This window comes from Ursus maritimus, unplaced genomic scaffold (genome assembly GCF_017311325.1).
Source record: "Ursus maritimus isolate PB19 unplaced genomic scaffold, ASM1731132v1 scaffold_19, whole genome shotgun sequence".
In the NCBI taxonomy this organism is placed as follows: domain Eukaryota; kingdom Metazoa; phylum Chordata; class Mammalia; order Carnivora; family Ursidae; genus Ursus; species Ursus maritimus.
The window spans coordinates 39,354,901-39,365,059 of NW_024424341.1; the positions used below are offsets into that span (position 1 = coordinate 39,354,901).

Genomic DNA, 10,159 nt, shown 5'->3' on the forward strand with positions numbered 1-10,159 from the left:
TCAGGCTCCTCTGCTGGGAGCCTGCTTCTTCCTCTCCCACTCCCCCTGCTTGTGTTCCCTCACTCGCTGGCTGTTTCTCTCTCTGTGTCAAATAAATAAATAAAATCTTTGTAAAAACGAAAAACAAAAAACCATGATTTTAATGATTGCATAATATAGCTTTAAAAAAAAAAAGATTTACCATTTCCTTACAGTTGGACATTTAGATTGCTTCCAAAGTATCTATTATATATAATTATTTGATGCATATTTGGAAGCATGAATCTTTATAAACCTCTACTTTTTTCTTTAAGGTCTATGTCTAGGGCAGACGTACAGCCCTAGAAACTTCTTTAAGAGCTCCAGTGCAGGGGCACCTGGGTGGCTCAGTCGGTGAAGCGACTGCCTCCAGCTTGGGTCACGATCCTAGGGTCCTGGGATGGAGTTCCACATCGGGCTCTCTGCTTAGTGGGGAGCCTGCTTCTCCCTCCTCCTCTGCCTGCCACTCCCCCTGCTTGTACTCTCTCTTTCACTCTCTAATAAATAAATCATATTAAAAAAAAAAAAAAAAAAGACCTCCAGTGCACCACCCTAAATACCCTCCAAGAAAGGTACCTCCTATGCCCTGTCCCCTCTCCCCCTTAGCCTTAGGCAACCACAAATCTACTTTCTGTCTGTACAGATTTGCTTTTTCTGGACATTTCCATACAAATGGATTATACAAAATATGGTCTTTGGGGATGGGCTTCCTTGACTTAGCATGATTTTTCAAGGTTTATCCATCTTGGAGCATGTATCAGCACTATAATCCTTTTTGCCCCATTATAAGAATGTACCACATTAATTTATCCATTCATCAGCTGATGGGCATTTGGGGGTATTTTCACTTTTTGGCCATTATGATAGGGCTGCTTATCTGTGTACACATTTTTATGTGGATGTTTTTGCGCTTTCCTTTCTCTTGGCTGTGTATCGAAGAGTGGGGCTGTTGTCGTGCCATAGGGTCAATCCTGGGTCTCACCATTTGAGGAGCTGTCAAACTCTTTTCCAAAGTGACTATACGATTTTACATTCCCACCAACACTATCTGAGGGTTCCAATTTATCCATATCCTCAACAATACTAGTTATTATTTTTTTTTAATAGACAATCTAGTGTGTGTGAGATCTCATTACGGTTTGGACTTGCATTTCCCTGATGGTTAATGATGTTTAACATCTTTTCATGTGCTTATTGCCCTTTGTGTATCTTCCTTGGGAAAATATCGATTCAGATACTGGCCCATTTTAAACCCAGTCGTCTATTTTTGAATTTTAAGTATTATTTTTATTTATTTTAGAGAAAGAGAGTGGGGGCGAGGAGCAGAGGGAGAGAGAAACCCAAGGAGACTCTGCTGAACGCGGATTTTGACCCTGAGATCACGAGCTGAGCCAAAACCAAGAGTCAACACTTAACCAACTGTGCCACTCAGGCATCCCTTGAAAAGTATTTTTAATCTTTGTGGAGTTGATATGCAAAAACAGGTATCCTGTTCTCCCAGTTTGCATTTATTATTTGTAAACTTTTTTTTCATATATTATTGATCACATGAATTTCTTTTTCAGTGAATCGTCTTGCGTTGTCTGTTCATTATTTCCCAGGGTATTTGGACTGCAGTGTTTCATTCTGAAAAGTTTAAGATCAGAATAAAAGTTTCATTTTAACCTACTAGTATGCTTCCCACCCTGGCAGGTAAAAAGCCCTGGGATCTGAGTGAGGGCTCCAATCCTTTGTGAAGCTTATCTTTAGATTCTGCCCACTGAGGGGGGCTGAGGTTACACCCCAGGGGGGCTGGTGGGCAACACTCTGTTTAGAGATGCCCCTTCTCTGCAGCTGTGTCCCTGCCATTCAGCTCTGCCCCACCTCTGCCCCAGCCATGGCCGTGGCCTCCACCCCAAGGAGGGAGAAGTTATTCAGAGCCCTATTCTTCTCAGGGATTCCCCTATCAGTGGCCTTTGGACCAGTGGGTCAGAAACAAGTCACGTTCCTCCTTCCACAAAGATTTCTCATTCTAACTTGCCGACAGGTCACCACCCACCTGCCCCCAGGCAGCACCCCCAAGTTCAAATTACACATATATTCAGAATCTGAGTTGGAATGGTCTTACAGCTAACATCTTTCAAACCATCCAATGATCTCTGATTTAAAATACAAATCAGGAAACTATCTTTTTGCAGATAGAAGATTGACATGTCTTTTAATGTGTAGCTAATTAAATATTAAAGTTCTAAAATAATGGCCCTCCTCTTTCCTTGACGCTTTCCAAAATTACTATGAAGGGATAGTCTGATCTGACTCAAAATCACATGGTTCACCCAAGAAGTGTTTCATTTTATAGACAGGCTTTCATAACGAATTCCTTTATGTACATTCCCAGAGCTAAGATAAGCAGCCATTCCAGCTCACGGATAAGAACTTTTTCCTGCTCCTATACTTTACCCAACTTCTGGCTGGCCCACAGATGCCGCGTCAAATTTCTAGATAAGACAGAGGAATGCTCAGGATTAGATATGACTGAGTAATTGGAACCAAAACGACATTACTTCTTACTGACAGGTAGGAATGCTGGGCCAGCTGGAAACACTAGGAACCCATAGGACTACGTGGAAGCTTCTGGGAGCCCTATGAGGCCCATCTGGGCAAGACTGCTGTGAAGACCCCCTGGCATCTCCAGACGCTGCTAGATGTCCACTGGCCCCTGCCAGTTGTTCTCTGCTGGGGGGGACCCACAGTCCTCACCCATGCCTTCCTTCTTGGTGGGTTCACAACAGGATGTCAAGCGATTGCAAACTGGAGGGGTTGTGCCAGGGCCCCAGGCAGCACCTGTCACACCTGCTTAGCCTGGGAACTGGGAACAGTGGCAGGGAGGGCAGGAGCAGGACTAAGCCCACATCCCCGCTTGCTGCCATTATAAGGTGAGCCGTGAAGCAGCCAGCAGCAGGAATACGGGGGGATGACGGGACAGCTCAACTGCAACCCGCAGACACTTCTCCCGGGCTTCCCGGCTGAGGGCTGCCCAGCATCACTGAGCATCCTTTGGGCACAGTGACCTGGTCCCACTCCACCCTTGACAGTCAAGGGCGGTAACTCGACACTCCCCCATTTCCTTTCCAAGAAGAACACTGACCTCATGCCTAGTCAATAGGAAACTGAAGGCCCCTGGCCCCTGAGATTGACTCAGAGTGAGCACGTGACACAGGATAATCAGAACCTATCAGGAAGACATCTTCATTTTTCCCCACTGGCCTTTACATCAGTGGGGAGTGTCTCCCCAGAAATGAAAACCAATCCTGGGGGAACACAGCTGAGAAATTGTTAGTAGCAGCATTTGAGCCCTAGATCAAGCCAGACCTGAAACCATTCCTCTGGACTGCTCAGTTACAGGACCCAATGCATTCCCTTTCTTGCCCAAGCTACTTTTTAAATTGAGGTATAAATTACACGTAATAAAACACACAGATTTTAGATACACAATTCAATGAGTTTGGACAAATGTTAAACCTCTGTAACCACTACTCCAATCAAAAAGAACATTTTCGTCACCCCCCTCCCAGGCCACCAATACTCTGGTTTCTATCACCACAGACTTTTGCTTGTTCTAGACCTTCAGATAAATGGAATCTAGAGTATATACTCTTCTGTGTCTGGCTTAGAGCTCAATATTATGCTTTGAGACTCGTCCCTATGGTTGCACTCATCAGTGGTCTGCTCTTTTTCATTGCTAGAATTCCAGTGTAGGGATGTGCCACAGCGTGCTTATGTGTCATTTTGGATTGGATTTTTCTGGCATCTGCAACTAATTCTTTCGAGTCCTCATTAGAATAAATTCACCTCCAGTGAAAACGCCCTTTGTCAACACCCCCCTTGCATGCCCTCTGCGCCTAGTCATATTGCTCAGCTGGGAAACAAGTATTTAAAAGCCATACCCAGGGGTGCCTGGGTGGCGCAGTCGTTAAGCGTCTGCCTTCAGCTCAGGGCGTGATCCCGGCGTTCTCGGATCAAGCCCCACATCAGGCTCCTCCGCTAGGAGCCTGCTTCTTCCTCTCCCACTCTCCCTGCTTGTGTTCCCTCTCTCGCTGGCTGTCTCTCTCTGTCAAATAAATAAATAAAATCTTAAAAGCCATACCTAGGCACAAACTGGAGGCACTTAATTTGCAAAGAAGAAGCTACTCAGCCTTCGCCTGCAGAGACAGACCTGAGGAAGGCAGAAAGGCCAGGCCACCCAGGCTGCAGATGCAGAGGGAAAGGAGCAGTCTTTCCTTCCCCACACACCGCACATGCACACACACACACACCGCCCCCCAACTCAGGTCAGTGCCTGGCTCCTGGCTCCCCTCGCCCCAGAAAACCAGCACGGGTTCTTCATCCACACAAAGAGAAAGCTTACACGCAGAGATGTTTTTGCAGCAAACTGAAGGCATAGTATGAACCCAGGAGCTCCAGGTCAGGTGTAAGACTGAGGGCAGGGTCTCCTAGCCAAAGCCCCCCTAGCACAGTGCATGGGAAAGAGGGTACTTTTTGCTGCCCCTGTAGCACAAAGATATTTTCTTTGCCTTTCTCACTCCCTCCTAGTTACGCAATCCCCCACTCAACCACCCGACTCTGGAAAACAGAATTGTTTGTTTATGAGTTAGCCAGAAGCTGTCAACCAGAAAGCACCGAAATAGCAGGCAATACCCTGCAATACACACACATCTAATTTAACTTTTCACCATGCTGGAGATTCGGGGCAGGCTGGATGAACAGAATCTTGCTTTTCCGTATCCGTAAAAAGGAAAACCAAAGTCTGGCATTTTTCAAGAGCCCTCCTGCCCTTCCAGGATCTCTGTCGGGCGTTGGGGCCGTACACTCGAGGACACCTGCTCTTCTTCGGCACCCCCAACCATTCATACGTGGTGGGGGTTGGGGAGGGCACAATATGAAATCAACACTTTGCCATCATCTTTAACTAAAGGCTGCCTTGAGTCACTTCTAGGAATCCTTACCAACGCTCCCACGTACCACTCACAGTTGTTTTTCCACGTGATGAATGAATAACAAAGCTTTTATAAACACCAAAATTTCCATGAACCAAATACATTTCCAGTCCCAACTAATGACCTGCTTATTTCAACCAGCAGGATGCGCTCAGCCAGTTAACGGTTCTTGTCTACGGAGCGTGTCTGTGTGGGGTAAGAGCTGGTGCATGTGTGTGAATTCGTACACTTCTGTAATTGCCTTTTTTTTAAGTTTAAGTAATCTCTACACCCAACGTTGGGCTCAAACTCATGACCCCAAGATCACGAGTCATTTGTTCCTCCAACCGGGCCAGCCAGATGCCCCCGTAATTACTTTTTTCTGTGATTACAATAATTCATGTTACTTTTATAATACAGATAATATTGGAGAAAAAGAAACTACTTCTGAAGTTCTTGATCACCTGCCCTTTCCTCTTCTCACAACCCCATCAAAACCTGGGACTTTCTAAGGGTATGTGGCCATAGTGAAGTGCGTGGGTTTGACTGGCATGGCCAGAAGGACTCGCATCTCTCCCTCTGTCCCTAGTGCTGCAGGCAGACCTCGCTCCTGGCTGGCACCCCTTGCTGCCCACTCTGCCTGACACCCCATCCTGTGGCTGTGCTGCACCTGTCATCCCATTGTCCCCTGCAGCCACCTCCAATGCAGCCTTTCTGTCATGAGATTCTGGCACCTGAGCCCGAGAAGGAAGTGGTGAGGAGGCTAAGGCCAATGCCTGGTATCAACAGGTGGTGTCTTGGGATCCATCCAAATAGCCCCAGGAAGCAAGGGACATTTACAGTGTTACAACTAGCCCATCACGCTGACTCTCCTCTGAGTCACCCTGAAAATTCGGTTTCTGCCAGGTGACCCCTCCTGGCCAGGATAGGGCAACGTGAAGAGGTGTTTGTCCTACACAGCCTCTGGGCGGCTAGGCAGACGCTCACTAAGGCCATGATCAACCTGGAGCCAGCCTGGCCTTCAGGACCTGGCTCAGATCATGGGGGTATATGGGGCAGGGAGGGGGCAGCATTACCAACTTTCACACCCTTCCTCCCTCCCTTCCCATCTGGGAAAGGTTTCAAGGCTCCAAGGGGATGGGTCCAGACACCTGGAGGGACGTTATCGCTACCCAATAAAGCTGGAGCTGATGGGGGTGCCTGGGTAGCTCAGCCGTTAAGCATCTGCCTTCAGCTGAGGTCATGATCCCAGGGTGCTGAGATCAAGCCCCGCATCGGGCTCCCTGTTCAGCGGGAAGCTTGCTTCTTCCTCTCATACTCCCCTTGCTTGTGTTCCCTCTCTCACTGTCTCTCTCTGTTAAATAAATAAATAAAATCTTAAAAAAAAAAAAAAAAAGCTGGAGCTGATTAGTCCCCATGACCCACACTGTACTCTGTGGACCCAGCCCAACAGAAAGTTTCTCCACACACAAGTGTGCTCATAATTATATGATGTACACACGTGTCTAACATGGAATTACACTTAAGATGAATGGTGCAGAGCGGGAACTAGGAGTTGTTTCTGGGTTTAAAAAAAAAAAAAAAGAATTCTCCCTTCTCTGCTGGAGCCTTAAGGAAGCCCAGAGAAAACAGGACCATAAACCAGTAAACCAGGACACGGTGAACCTTGGGGTCCTATCCAGCCTGGAGGTTTCTGTGGACAAGAAACAACTTCTTCTCCAGCTCTGGGGTAAAAACAATGGAGCTAAATTCATTTCAGGTCATTAGTGTTCCCAAAGGATGAAGAGGGAGAGATAAGGACAGACAATACTGCACTTTGTCCTTCCACAGGCTGCTAAGACCTTTCATCTAGGGCCCTTTCAACAGCCCTGTGGAAGGGCTTTCTCGAGTTTTTCTCCAGCTGGTTTTCTCTTGGCCACGGACAGGATTTCCTGCAGGTTTTAGGATGACAGCACCCAGAGATCTCCAGAGACAGGACCTGCTCTAAGGATGCGGTGCCCCAGAAACTTATATTCCTCTGCACTAACTAGAGGCCAGAACATGCCTTCTTCCATTCTCCCACACACTTTCATCAAGACGAGCATGAAAATCAGTTTGGGAAAAAGAAGCTCCATTTCCACTGGTCTTTCTTTTAAGAGACTAATGCATAGTGTTAGAGCTTGCACCTCTATTTAAACATATTGACGTAAAGGGAAAAAAAGAAAAACTAGTGAGAAGCCAGAGAAGAGAGAAACACATTGCAATAGACCAAAAAGTTTTCTGTGGGTTTTGTTTGTTTTTAATTCAGAGACATCCCCACCCCCACCCCAGCTGCCAGCCCTGGGAGGCCAGAGTCCACACTGGTGGCCTGGGGCCAAGCTGTGTCCATGTGTGTCCTCGGGCTTTGTACAGCCAAGAGCTACATGACCCCCAAGAAGACCCTGATTTACTGGGAACCTCCTTCTCTGCCAATGATTGCCTTGTACATTTGGGGTCCAGGCCCTGCTGGCAGAGCGAACTTTGGGGCAATTTGTTTGCATTTTGTATGCAAGTCACACAAAACAGAGTTGAAGCTCTGAATATGGACCATGGACCACCACCACCACCACCACCACCACCACCACCACCCCACCCCCAAACACACTTTTTGCTCTCTGTTCTAAAGCAAAGAAGCTGATTCCTATTCAAGCACGGCCTGAGCTATCCGGACAAAGCACTGACTCCCAGCACTGCCCACACCCCAGGACATGAGGCCCACCACGAACGACCACAGAAGCCAGACGGAGCGAGAGTCGAATCTGCCCCAGCATCTGACAGGGGTCAAGCTCAGAGCTGTCACTCAATAAATGCTTTCTGAAGGAATGGAGCAGAATGGCATTCTCGAGGAAAAAAGGAAGAGAAAAAACAGGATAAAGGACAGGATAAAAGAGAAGCCTGATTTCAGAGCAACTGATTTGATCCTCGGAGTGTAGGCAAAATCTCCCAAGCCCCAAGACAGGATGGAGGAGCCCACCCTGGGGGCACCTCCAGTCTCAGGGGTCCTCACATACTGCCCCTGGCTGGCTCACGCACCCAGGACACGCAGCAGCAGTTTCCAATCCCCGCCCTGCCCCTAACCTCCTGGGACCCTCCCCCCAGATTGTTCCCTTTCTCCCCTGAATCTTCAACCTGCCCTCTGCCCTGAACTTCTTTACCTGCACACAGCTTTAAAAACGTTCTAGACTACCCTACTCTGAAATGAATCTGCCTTCTTCTCTCTCCTCTCATCTCCCCCGACTATCACCTTCTCTGTCCTTCTCCCCTCTGCATCCCACCACATTGGCTTTTGCCCCTGACTCTACCCACGCGTTAGGTAACAACCCCTAAAGAACGAAATCCAGTATTTTCCAGGACTCTTCTGACTTGTCAACCCCACCTCTCCACGAAAAAGACCTCTCAGCTTCCTGGACACTGCAGCCCTTCTGGCTTGCCTCCCATCCCTCTGCTTGTCTCTTAAGTGAAAGCATTATTCCCTTCTGTCTTGGGCCCTCTCACAACACCCCAACTGCCTCCCATACTAGTGCCCCCCAAAGCCGAATCTCCAGCCAGGATGCTCTCATGCCTGTCAGGTCTGTGGAGTGGACCGCCCCCCGAGACCACCACTTGGATATGTCAGGGGGCCCTCAAATCCACCTGCCCTACCCACACCAGCCTCCGGGTTCCCCCACCTCAGTGACGTGCCTGCCCACCCACCCAGACACCTAGGGCAGACAGTCTGGGTTCCTGTCATCAGCACCTTCCCCACCACATCCCGTCCATTAGCTCTTCCCATCCCTGCTGACACTGCCGTTGTTCATCATTCTGACCTCACTAGGATCCCTGTCTCGAGTCTGCACCCCCGGTTTGAGTTAGGGGTGCGGGCTGGTGGTTAGGTTATGGATGGTGAGGCTGTGTTCACACAGCACTTTGTAACTGACCGAAAAGTCATCGATGGTATCAGAGTAGGCAGCAGAGATGATGGAAATTTCAGGCAGCTAAACCCTCAACACCTCCGTGACCTCTCCCCCATCCCCAGATCACTCAGCTTTCTGGGACATGAATCTTTCACATCTGGTCCTTCTCGAAACACTCGAATGGATCCCTGAGGTTCCCTGGTTCCTTAGCAGGATGCATGGCCCCAAAAAGCCTCATTCCCACTTACAGCTCCACACCCTAGAGGGTTCGCTCACAAGTGTTCACAAGTCATGCCTTCGCCCATGCTGTTCCCTCTACCTGAAGTGCTCTTCCTCCCCTTTTCACTGCATAACATCTACCTTTCATTCGGGAGCATTTGTTTGAGGTCAAACGGATTCAGATCACAAATCGAGAGAAGGTTCAATGTGAACACCTTTTAATATTCTGGTACAAAAAACACTCTTTGGGCTGGTATGATGTAGCACAGCGATCATTACAGGAGCTCCTTTTCAAAACAGATGTTTCTAATTGTAAACCAGTGTTTCATCTTATAATGAACCCACAATTCTCCTACGACCACCAGAGAAACTGCATCTAAAAACACCCAACCTTGCATCCCTTCCCAGCTCCCCTGCCCACAGGGCCATCCCCTCTCTTTCCTGTGCACATCCTCCCCTGGAAAACCTGTTCTGGAAGACTTGGGGATAGAACCCTCACAGGTGTTCCCTTCCCTCTGTCATTTCCCCCAAATGCTGCTGTGGGTCCAGACTTCCACCTGTTGAGAGAACAAACAATTCAGGAAGGAAATGAAGTCCTGGGAAGAGACAGCAACTTGCTGGAAACTACACAGGAATTTTGTCAGGGTGGCAGTCGGGTTCTGGGGCCTTAGGACCAAGATCTAGGGATTCCCAGGCCCCACCTCCTTCTGCAATTCCATGGCCTGTGATCCTCTGTCCCAAATGCCACACATAATTAGAAGTTATAATCCTGTAATTCCATGATGACATCTTTGAACTTAAATATACCTTAAAACTACTCTCTCTTCTTTTTTTTTTTTAATGTTAAAAGCAATTTAACAGAAAAGAATTTTTCCCACTCTAACCTCACCTGTTTCTTGTTCCCCTCCAGTACTGCCCATCCCCTGGGGCCACTGCTCCTCACCAAAGAGCAAAAGCCCAAAGGCTGTGTCACGTGGAAGAAGGAAAGGTGCCAAGTTCATTTACCTACTGGATAGTTAGACTTTTAACAATTAAGAATTGATTGTCCTGTGGGAA

At 48.0% G+C, this 10,159-nt stretch overlaps 1 protein-coding gene across 1 annotated transcript in view; it reads right to left on the minus strand.

Annotated features, from left to right (window-relative positions):
• The window catches only part of RHPN2 (rhophilin Rho GTPase binding protein 2), a 57,066-nt gene that overhangs the window by 45,816 nt on the left and 1,091 nt on the right, over window positions 1-10,159 (minus strand). The gene's annotated exons all lie outside the window — the stretch shown is intronic.